General features: G+C 47.7%; 1 protein-coding gene across 2 annotated transcripts in view; it reads right to left on the reverse strand.

Annotated features, from left to right (window-relative positions):
• Nucleotides 1–12,640, reverse strand: part of LOC124802826 — a 361,534-nt gene that overhangs the window by 122,821 nt on the left and 226,073 nt on the right. The window lies entirely within an intron of this gene.

A 12,640-nucleotide genomic window follows, 5' to 3' on the forward strand; every position in this document is an offset into this window, starting at 1 on the left:
CCATGCTGGTCTGGGGGTGCGTACCGTGCGCATCTTTGAACTACCGTTCGAAGTCCCTGCCAACCTAGTCGTTGATGCGCTGCGGCCATACGGCACAGTTCTGAGCCACACAGAGGAGAAATGGAACACATTCGAAACGTACCCTGTCCTTAACGGGGTACGACAAGTGCGCATAGAACTTAAGAAGCACGTTCCATCGTATGTTTTCGTTGGTGGCTGCCGCGCAATTGTTATATATGATGGACAACCGAGGACCTGCTCGGGCTGCGGCCAGGAGGGCCATGTTAGAACTGAGTGTCTGCAGCGCCGCCTCGTTCAGGTGCCCCGCAATGAACTTCCCCAACGATCCACTATGACCTCTCTCCCGCTGACATATGTGGAGGCGGCACGACATGATGTGATGGATGATCAAAACCTGCTACCTCCTCAAGCCGCTGCCAGCTCCGTTGGAGAGTCAGCGCCTTCGACGACGACGCAGCCCAACGGTGCAGAGGTTCCTACAGCCTCCGCCCACCGCAGCGTCGTGGGCACCCAGCCACCGTCACTGTCGGGATCAGACACAGGGGTTCCTAGCGACCGAGACTGTGTCGAGCCCCGCCCTCCAGTGGATGTCGAATCTCGGACCCGAAAGCAAAAATCACCCAAACGACACAAGAAGAGGCGATTGTCAGCTGACGAACAGGACAGGAATGTGAAGCCGGCGGAAGACATCGACTTCGTTGACTCGCCCACAATTGCAACGGACTCCAGTGGCATCATTCACCAGAAGGTGCCTGAAGACAAGGAACACTCTCCTAAATCTGGTGGCCCAGAAAACGAGGCGCACAGCGTCGACTCCCAAAATGCGGGCTCCTGTGAAAGCGTCCAGCCCCCAATGACATCACAATCGTCTCTTGGTGATTGGGCAGACGATATGGAGGCAGATGATGCACAGCAAACATCGATATCTCCACCAGAGCCCATGGCTGACAATGAGCCCGGAGGGCTCTGCCAGTCAGGGACTCCTACGGCACAGTAATGCACAGCATGCAGGTGGATGGCTGTGTGGTGTGTGGTGTGTGAAATCACTGTGGGATTGCACCGGCACACTGCCTCCGCCACTTGATATGTCTCAGTCATACCGTGTGGGAACAGTCAACGTAAATGGTGTCCACTCCACTGTCAAGACCCGCATGTTACACGACATGATCAGAGCGGCAGACTTGGACATTGCCCTTCTCCAGGAGGTCCGTCCCGAGCTGTGTTTAGACCTATATGGCTACACCACGTACAGCCCACCCGTAGGTGATGGCGCAGGAGGAACGGCCATCCTTCTCCGCGATGGCATAGACGCGACGGACGCGACGTACTTGCCGAACGGGCGAGGCATCGCACTCACACTTGGTGCAGTGCGCCTCATTAACGTCTACGCTCCCTCCGGTAATTCGCACCGCGGTGACAGGCATGTCTTCTATTCGGAGGAGTTGGCCCCACTTTTGCAAGGAAGTATGGACCATTACATAGTGGGCGGTGATTTTAACAGTGTTCTGCGGCCCGAGGACCAGATACCGCATTACGTCCCATGCCCCGCTCTACAAGCATTGATACGTGACCTCGCGCTCCACGACACATGGCTCTTGCATCATGGGACCCAGAGTGGATATACGCATTTTACCAGCCATTCTGCCAGTCGTCTGGACCGGATATACGTCTCGCGTGCCCTCCGCACAGCAACCCGTGATGCAGAACTCTGGCCGACGGCCTTCACGGACCATCTCGCGTACATCTGCACTGTCACCTTGCCCCGACAACTCACAAGACGCAGCAGGGGCCCGTGGACGCTGAACGTCTCCCTCCTTCGCGAGGAAGCGTGTCGGCGAGCAGTCACTGACACGTGGCGTCGGTGTATCAGGCGCCTGCCTATGTATGCTTCCACGTTGCTGTGGTGGCTGGGATGTGTCAAACCTGCCCTCCGAAAGACCTTGATGGCCTACGGGCGTGACAGATCGAACTGGCAAAGGGCAACATCGGAATTTTACTATACAGCGTTACGTGAGCTGGCGACGCAACCGCCGTCTCCCGAACGTCAGATGTCCGTACAACGCATCAAAGCTCGTCTACTTCGCATCAGGACAGAGCAGCTAGACGGTGTCCGCATCCGTGCGCGAGTGCAAGACTGTATCCCCAACGAAACAGCGTCAGTGTATCACATTGTGCGCGAGAGGCGCCACCGCAAACGTCAGCTCATTACGGCGGTAAACACGGAGGAAGGCGGGCGCGCAGTGACACAAACGGACTTCGCGCACACGTTCGCCAGACACTATGGGACCTTGTACATGGAAGATCCGCGAAATGTACGTGATTATGACGGGCTGTTGCACGATTTTCCCGCCCCTCGGGACGTGGCACCCGATGATAGTCTGCTGTTGCCCATTACACCCGACGAGCTGACATCGGCCTTGGCACGTGGAGCACCGAACAAGTCGCCTGGACCGGACGGTTTACCCCTGGAATTCTACCGCACTTTTTACCACCTTATGGGTGACAAGTGGCTCCAAATGTTTCAAGACCTGATCCGCCCTGATTTCACTGTCCCCACAGAATTCACAGAAGGCATCTTGATCCCAGTTCCGAAACCGAATGGTGGTTGTAGGTGGCAGGATTTTCGCCCACTCACACTCCTCAACAACGACTACAAGATCTTCGCCCGTATCCTCCGCGCGCGTCTCCACACCGCTATCGGGAAAGCCATCCACACCGATCAGACATGTTTAGGTGGTGTCAGCAACATTCATACGGCGTTAGGAGCATACCGCGACGTAATTGCTTTGACGGCGGCCTGCAAAATACGAGGCGCCCTTGCCGCCGTAGATTTTGACCACGCATTCGACCGCGTCGATCACGGCTTCTTAAGCGCAGTTTTGCATCGCATGGGCCTCTCTCCGGAGTCTGCACAGGTGGTCCTTCGACTGGTCCACGGAGCGCGCTCCCGCATGATGGTCAACGGTTCTCAGTCTGGTCACATTGTTGTTGGACGGTCAGTGCGACAAGGATGCCCCCTGTCGGGCATATTATTTGCTGCAGCACTTGAACCAGCTTTACATGGTCTACGGCAGCGATTAACTGGTATCTCCTTGCGGGACGTGACCTTTTGTTGTGGTGCATTCGCCGATGACGTGGTGTTCCTGGCCAGATCAGAGGATGAAATGCATATGGCGCTACAGTGGCTACGCCAGTACGGGGCGGTCGCTGGGAGCGTCATCAACGTGAAGAAGACAAAATACATGGATGTCGGAGGGAGGATTTCCCACACAACGGCGGTGCCCTTTGACAAGGTGCCCGTACTCAAGTGTTTAGGAGTGCAATTCTATAGCAATGTCCGCCGCACGGCGGCGGCTACGTACCGCCGGCTCCTACACCAGACACGTGCTCTGCTGCAGGACAACAAACTGCGTCGCTTGGATATGCTCCTCAGAACACGTTATGTCAACACCTATCTTGTCTCAAAACTGAACTATTTTGCGCATATCCTTCCCTTGACAGCTACGATGGCCGACAGATTTCAAGCAGCATATGGACATTTCGTAAGCACCGGTCTGGTTTTTAAAGTCCGATACGCCACCCCGACACTGCCGCAGCGGGCGGGCGGTATCGGTTTAATTCACGTATATAACCGTGCGCGATCGCTTTATCTCAACACTATGCGTCGCACGTGGACCTCTGCCCACGCCACTCTGACGGGCACCCTGATAGCGGAAGTGGCACCACACTCTCTGCATCCCCCGGTTTCTGTAGGACACATTTCACCGGCACTCACCCACATCAGAGACTTCTTTATTGACTTCAGCTACTTACGTTCAGAACTTCCGACGACACGGAAGCCCAGCACAAAAGACTATTATCGCCTCTATCAGCAGCGGCAACCTGAAAATACGGTCACCCACAGACACCCTGAGGTTGCCTGGAACACGGTGTGGCGAGCGGTACACACGCCTTTTCTACCTACGACGGTGCGTTCATTGTGGTACGTAGTTGTGAATGGGAAGTTCGCTACTCGTAAGAGGTTACATTCCATACATCTGACGGACGACCCCTTGTGTCCGACATGCTCAGTCGCTGACTCGGATGCACACCGTCTGACGTGTGCCGCGACCAGCGAGTGCTGGCTACTGACGCAGCGCATGCTGGCATTACTCTTGCGGCGATTGCCGGAGTCTATCTCCCCTGATGACGTATTGCACCCCGACGTCGTATACTTTCCATCAACCAGAACGAATGCCGTTAACTGGCTAAAAGGCATGGCCGTTTACTACATATTTTGCGATGCTCCCAAAGGCACACTCGACTTTTGGTCCCTATTGATGACGACACATGCAGCTTTCAGCCGCCATCCGAAGTACAGAACTCGTTTCGCAAATTATTTAGGTTCATTATTTGCGGATCCTCCTGCTCACTGGGGCGTTCCGGGTATGAGACGCTGAAAATGAAGAAGAATCCTGGAGCATATTGATCCTCTACGGACAGAATAGGGGGGAACCCCTCCCAACAGACGAGAAGACGACTCGGACGCTCGGCTACGGCAGTTGTAGGATATTTCTTTGTAATGAAACAAAAATAAATCTATAATAAAAAAAAATGTTATAAAAATTAAAGAAAGAAATAAATAAATAAATAAAAAGAACAACATCGACAAACCCACTCCATCCTCTTCCTGATCCTTCGATCCTCGAACTCGAACACGTTGCTTGGGCGTGGCGGCGGGATGGCCAGGCTTCGGGTGTCGACCCCTGCCCTACCCGTCGTCCTGCTCCTGCAGCGGTTCATTAGGAAAAAAAAAAAAAAAAAAAGGGGTAGCGTCTTTGATTCATAATCAAAGCGTCTTCGGTCCCCGGTTCGATCCCCGCCACTGCCTAAATTTTGATAAATAATCAGCATTGGCGGCCGAAGACTTCCGGCATAAGAAGTCAGCCTCATTCTGCCAACGGTCTTGTCAAAGATGGTGGAGGAGCGGATAGAGGTTCAGGGCACTCTCTTGTCCTAGGGGTGGGAAATTGCCCCTAAAGGCGGAAGAATCAGCAATTATCAACTACATGAGGATGCAGAAGGCAATGGAAACCACTGCATTAAAGACACGTAACGTGTATCCACAGGACATGTGGCCTGTATTTGAAGAAGTGTCATGATGATCTCTCCATTGGCAAAAGTTTCCGGAATAGTCCCCCATTCGGATCTCCGGGAGGGGACTGCCAAGGGGGAGGTTACCATGAGAAAAAGATTGAATCATCAACGAAAGGATAACGTTCTACGAGTCGGGGCGTGGTATGTCAGAAACTTGAACGTGGTAGGGAAACTAGAAAGTCTGGAAAGGGAAATGCAAAGGCTCAATCTAGATATAGTAGGTGTCAGTGAAGTGAAGTGGAAGGAAGACAAGGATTTCTGGTCAGATGAGTATCGGGTAATACCAACAGCAGCAGAAAATGGTACAACAGGTGTAGGATTCGTTATGAATAGGAAGGTAAGGCAGAGGGTGTGTTACTGTGAACAGTTCAGTGACCGGGTTGTTCTAATCAGAATCGACAGCAGACCAACACCAACAACGATAGTTCAGGTATACATGCCGACGTCGCAAGCTGAAGATGAACAGATAGAGAAAGTGTATGAGGATATTGAAAGGGTAATGCAGTATGTAAAGGGGGACGAAAATCTAATAGTCATGGGCGACTGGAATGCAGTTGTATGGGATGGAGTAGAAGAAAAGGTTACAGGAGAATATGGGCTTGGGACAAGGAATGAAAGAGGAGAAAGACTAATTGAGTTCTGTAACAGGTTTCAGCTAGTAATAGCGAATACCCTGTTCAAGAATCACAAGAGGAGGAGGTATACTTGGAAAAGGCCGGGAGATACGGGAAGATTTCAATTAGATTACATCATGGTCAGACAGAGATTCCGAAATCCGATACTGGATTGTAAGGCGTACCCAGGGGCAGATATAGACTCAGATTACAATATAGTAGTGATGAAGAGTTGGCTGAAGTTCAAGACATTAGTCAGGAAGAATCAATACGCAAAGAAGTGGGATACGGAAGTACTAAGGAATGACGAGATACGTTTGAAGTTCTCTAACGCTATAGATACAGCAATAAGGAATAGCGCAGTAGGCAGTACAGTTTAAGAGGAATGGACATCTCTAAAAAGGGCCATCACAGAAGTTGGGAAGGAAAACATAGGTACAAAGAAGGTAGCTGCGAAGAAACCATGGGTAACAGAAGAAATACTTCAATTGATTGATGAAAGGACGAAGTACAAACATGTTCCGGGAAAATCAAGAATACAGAAATACAAGTCGCTGAGGAATGGAATAAATAGGAAGTGCAGGGAAGCTAAGGCGATATGGCTGCAGGAAAAATGTGTAGACATCGAAAAAGATATGATTGTCGGAAGGACAGACTCAGCATACACGAAAGTCAAAACAACCTTTGGTGACATTAAAAGCAACAGTGGTAACATTAAGAGTGCAACGGGAATTCCACTGTTAAATGCAGAGGAGAGAGCAGATAGGTGGAAAGAATACATTGAAAGCCTCTATGAGGGTGAAGATTTGTCTGATGTGATAGAAGAAGAAACAGGAGTCGATTTAGAAGAGATAGGGGATCCAGTATTAGAATCGGAATTCAAAAGAGCTTTGGAGGACTTACGGTCAAATAAGGCAGAAGGGATAGATAACATTCCATCAGAATTTCTAAAATCATTGGGGGAAGTGGCAACAAAACGACTATTCACGTTGGTGTGTAGAATAAATGAGTCTGGCGACATACCATCTGACTTTCGGAAAAGCATCATCCACACAATTCCGAAGACGGCAAGAGCTGAAAGTGCGAGAATTATCGCACAATCAGCTTAACAGCTCATGCATCGAAGCTGCTTACAAGAATAATATACAGAAGAATGGAAAAGAAAATTGAGAATGCGCTAGGTGACGATCAGTTTGGCTTTAGGAAAAGTAAAAGTACGAGAGATGCAATTCTGACGTTACGGCTAATAATGGAAACAAGGATAAAGAAAAATCAGGACACTTTCATAGGATTTGTCGACCTGGAAAAAGCGTTCGACAATATAAAATGATGCAAGCTGTTCGAGATTCTGAAAAAAGTAGGGGTAAGCTATAGGGAGAGACGGGTCATATACAATAGGTACAACAACCAAGAGGGAATAATAAGAGTGGACGATCAAGTGCTCGTATTAAGAAGTGTGTAAGACAAGGCTGTAGCCTTTCGCCCCTACTCTTCAATCTGTACATCGAGGAAGCAATGATGGAAATAAAATAAAGGATCAGGAGTGTAATTAAAATACAAGGTGAAAGGAACTCAATGATACGATTCGCTGATGACATTGCTATCCTGAGTGAAAGTGAAGAAGAATTAAATGATCTGCTGAACGGAATGAAGTCTAATGAGTACACAGTATGGTTTGAGAGTAAATCGGAGAAAGACGAAGGTAATGAGAAGTAGTAGAAATGAGAACAGCGAGAAACTTAACATCAGGATTGATGGTCACGAACTCAACGAAGTTAAGGAATTCTGCTACCAAGGCAGTAAAATAACCAATGACGGACGGAGCCAGGAGGACATCAAAAGCAGACTCTCTATGGCAAAAAAGGCATTTCTGCCCAAGAGAAGTCTACTAATATCAAATACCGGCCTTAATTTGAGGAAGAAATTTCTGAGGATGTACGTCTGGAGTACAGCATTGTATGGTAGTGAAACATGGACTGTGGGAAAACCGGAACAGAAGAGAATCGAAGCATTTGAGATGTGGTGCTATAGACGAATGTGGACTGATAAGGTAAGGAATGAGGAGGTTCTACGCAGAATCGGAGAGGAGAGGAATATGTGGAAAACACTGATAAGGAGAAGAGACAGGATGATAGGACATCTGCTAAGACATGAGGGAATGACTTCCATGGTACTAGAGGGAGCTGTAGAGGGCAAAAACTGTAGAGGAAGACAGAGATTGGAATACGTCAAGCAAATAATTGAGGACGTAGGTTGCAAGTGCTACTCTGAGATGAAAAGGTTAGCACAGGACATGAATTCGTGGCGGGCCGCATCAAACCAGTCAGTAGACTGATGAGCAAAAAAAAAAAAAAAACTCCTTAAGTGTCCGCCCCCGGTAGCTGAGCGGTCAGCGCGACAGAATGTCCGTCCTAAGGACCACGTTCGATTGCCGGCTGAGTCGGAGATTTTCTCCGCTTAGGGAAAGCACAAGTCGCCGAATTGGCGTCAACTCGGAAGACTTGCACCCGGCGATCGTTTTACCCGACTGGAGGCCCTAGTTACACGACATTTACATTTTACGTGTCATGCATCTACACTCCGCAAAACATTTTATGGTGTGTTGCGGAGGGTACCTCTCGTACCAGTAGCATTTTTCTACTTCCGTGTTCCATTTGCGAATTTTGCGTGGAAAGAATGACGGTCGATAACCTTCGGTATGAGCTCTAATTTCCAGACTTCTTTTCGTCGTGGTCATTTCGAAAGATATACTGTGCGCAACAAAAAAGTTCGGCTAACTTTCAGGAAACATTCCTCACAAATAGATGAAGAAAATATGTCATTTCATAGCGACATAGACCCGGAAACGCTTTATTGTCAATTTACAGCTCATTTTCGATGTCTCAAAAATGAGATCGACAGGAAGTGCAAAATGGCTAAGCAGGGGTGGCTAGAGGATAAATGTAAGGATGTAGAGGCTTATCTCACTAGGGGTAAGATAGATACTGCCTACAGGAAAATAAAAGAGAACTTTGGAGAAAAGAGAACCACTTGTATGAATATCAAGAGCTCAGATGGAAATCCAGTTCTAAGCAAAGAAGGGAAAGCAGGAAGGTGGAAGGAGTATATAGAGGTTCTATACAAGGGCGATGTACTTGAGGACAATATTATGGAAATGGAAGAGGATGTAGATGAAGATGAAATGGGAGATATGATACTGCGTGAAGACTTTGACAGAGCACTGAAAGACCTGAGTCGAAACAAGGCCCCGGGAGTAGACAACATTCCAATAGAACTACTGACGGCCTTGGGGGAGCCAGTCCTGACAAAACTCTACCATCTGGTGAGGAAGATGTATGAGACAGGCGAAAAACCCTCAGACTTCAAGAATAATACAATAATCCCAATCCCAAAGAAAGCAGGTGCTCACAGATGTGAAAATTACCGAGCTATCAGTTTAATAAGTCACGGCTGCAAAATACTAACGCGAATTCTTTACAGACGAATGGAAAAACTAGTAGAAGCCGACCTCGGGGAAGATCAGTTTGGATTCCGTAGAAATATTGGAACACGTGAGGCAATACTGACCCTACGGCTTATCTTAGAAGCTAGATTAAGGAAAGGCAAACCTACGATTCTAGCATTTGTAGACTTAGAGAAAGCTTTTGACAATGTTAATTGGAATACTCTCTTTCAAATTCAAAAGGTGGCAGGGGTAAAATATAGGGAGCGAAAGGCTATTTACAATTTGTATAGAAACCAAATGGAAGTTATAAGAGTTGAGGGGCATGAAAGGGAAGCAGTGGTTGGGAAAGGAGTGAGACAGGGTTGTAGCCTCTCCCCGATGTTATTCAATCTGTATATTGAGCAAGCAATAAACGAAACAAAAGAAAAATTCGGAGTAGGTATTAAAGTCCATGGAGAAGAAATAAAATCTTTGAGGTTCGCCGACTACATTGTAATCCTGTCAGAGACAGCAAAGGACTTGTTGGAGCAGTTGAACGGAATGGATAGTCTCTTGAAGGGAGGATATAAGATGAACATCAACAAAAGCAATACGAGGATAATGGAATGTAGTCGAATTAAGTCGGGTGATGTTGAGGGTATTAGATTAGGAAATGAGACACTTAAAGTAGTAAAGGAGTTTTGCTATTTGGGGAGCAAAATAACTGATGATGGTCGAAGTAGAGAGGATATAAAATGTAGACTGGCAATGGCAAGGAAAGCGTTTCTGAAGAAGAGAAATTTGTTAACATCGAGTATAGATTTAAGTGTCAGGAAGTCGATTCTGAAAGTATTTGTATGGAGTGTAGCCATGTATGTAAGTGAAACATGGACGATAAATAGTTTAGACAAGAAGAGAATAGATGCTTTCGAAATGTGGTGCTACAGAAGAATGCTGAAGATTAGATGGGTAGATCACATAACTAATGAGGAGGTACTGAATAGGATTGGGGAGAAGAGAAGTTTGTGGCACAACTTGACTAGAAGAAGGGATCTGTTGGTAGGACATGTTCTGAGGCATCACCAATTTAGTATTAGAGGGCAGTGTGGAGGGTAAAAATCGTAGAGGGAGACCAAGAGATGAATACACCAAGCAGATTCAGAAGGATGTAGGTTGCAGTAGGTACTGGGAGATGAAGAAACGTGCACAGGATAGAGTAGCATGGAGAGCTGCATCAAACCAGTCTCAGGACTGAAGACCACAACAACAACAACAACACTTCATAATCATATTAATCACTGATAAACACACAGGGGGAAGGACTTACTGACGCAGTACCTTTAGAACCCCAATGCCTCTTCCTGCGCGTCTTACAGCGGTGCGCGATGCAGAAGGTGGTTATTCTGGGTGGTCACAACAGTTTGACTGGACACTGTATAAATACTTCGCGCTCCTATTCGCTTCTACAGGAGCTACGCCATGCCTCGTACTAGTTAACTGCATGAGCCGTTCTCGCAAAGTGCCTACGCGCCTTTTCTGCAGATGGCAGGTAAACTGATAGAATGATTTTCAACAAGAAAACCAGAACGATGTCCCTAAGAGGAGAAAAGTTTTTAGAAGCGAATCGGGGACTTCCAGTCTGCCGGGCATCCAGCCTTTTATGTGGAACAGACGACTAGATATACGCGACACACACTGGGTACGAACGCCTCAGAGTGCTAAACTCTGTCGCTGCTAGAGGTATAACCAGTCGCCAGCGAAGCGTTTATAACCAAATTTGTTCCCCATTATGTGATTTATGACCGCTGAACGTTTGTTCCAAAGACTCTGAAAACCGTGCACGCTTGTTTTCTTACCACATGATATTAGACAAGGAGCTCTGCAGTGGCGTAGAAATGAGTCAGGTTTCTCCCTCGTAGTAACTGTTCGTTTGACGTCTCAATTCTGAAAGCAACTTTTAAAAAAATTTATGACACAGTCATGTTGGTTGATACCTACAAACAAAAGTGGCCTGATCCTTTGTCAGAATATGGTACGTGTTACTTACGTGCTATCGTCACTAGAGGAGCGCGATGTGTTGGTAGCCTTTTACACACTGTCGAATTACAGCGGCGTATCTTCACGTGTATTTAAGTTCGCACCATCTCCTATCGCTCGTAGACGCCGCTATTTCCTCCCGAAACAGAAATTTGAACGTTTTCGTGAAATATGCATTTGTGTGTTAACTTAAGGACCGAAGTAACTTTCACATTATGTGTACTTGCAAGTATCATACCTCGAAGTAACTTAGACCATACATAGAAATAACAGCTACAGTATAGTACAGAAGCTAATAGTAGTCGGAAATGAGATCAACGGAAATTGTACTTTTATTGAAAGATAACAATAACATTGACCGCATCACTTATGATGTCCCTGGATGTTAGAAAAGGCGGGACAAGGCTGTTAATGGGGTGTGAGATTACCGCGGACGGCTATTCTACTCTGTAACGTGCCCGCACGCTGGCCACAAGGTGGGTACAGAGTTCTTGTATAAGGCATTCAATTCCTCAACCAGGGTGATTGACAGCCGATGGATGGTCGTTGGTGCATGTTGGCGTACTGCACTACGCCTCCCCAACGCATCCCACACGTGCTCTGTGGGATTTAAGTCAGGGAAACTGTGTAATATATTGATTATTCCTTGCTACTGTAGTGTTATCTTGATGCCGTGAGAAAGGAGGACAGGCGTTCCAAGGCGCGGAAGCAGAGACGATGCTGAGGGCAGAGGAAACTAGAATAGATATTGTTACATGAAATAAACAGTAAGGGGAGAGCCTTGCAAAAATGCAGACGCCCCCAGATGCGGTCCCAGAGCGTTAGTTACTCTTCAAGGAATTAACATGTAACTTCATATGTCGTCTATACGCTGTAGTAGGTTGCCACCGTAGAACTTTGTAACCAACAGGCACGTACTAGCGTATAAAGCCACCTTGATACCAGCCCTGAGAACAGCAACGTCAGTAGGCTCACAAGCGTCAGAAAGAGAGCGAAAACGCCAAAAACTGTTGACCTAGCAGTCCCTACTCCGGGGAGCCCGAGGGGCCGGGCTAAATGAAGCATAAAAATAATGTTGCAAGCCTTATTTGGCAGAGCAGTTACGTTTAGCTATCAGCTGAACAATGTTGATACCAAATACGGACTTAGTTATTGCAACTGCATTAACATCCCCGCCTTAGGAGCAGTAGATGGGACCTAACTAAACAATGATTGGCAGGCATCTGCAAGAGACCTACGGTATTGGATGGGTGGCTTTAAGTGGGAAAAACAGTGCCCCCACGCGACTCTTTAAAACCCCTAGATTCCGCATTTTAGCAGAGTTCTCGGTCAGACGATCTGGGAGCCGAATCCGCGTCCGTCGACTACAGCCTCGGTCCATCTCCGCGTAAGTCTGCTCTCTCTCTCA

This window comes from Schistocerca piceifrons, chromosome 6 (assembly GCF_021461385.2).
Source record: "Schistocerca piceifrons isolate TAMUIC-IGC-003096 chromosome 6, iqSchPice1.1, whole genome shotgun sequence".
In the NCBI taxonomy this organism is placed as follows: domain Eukaryota; kingdom Metazoa; phylum Arthropoda; class Insecta; order Orthoptera; family Acrididae; genus Schistocerca; species Schistocerca piceifrons.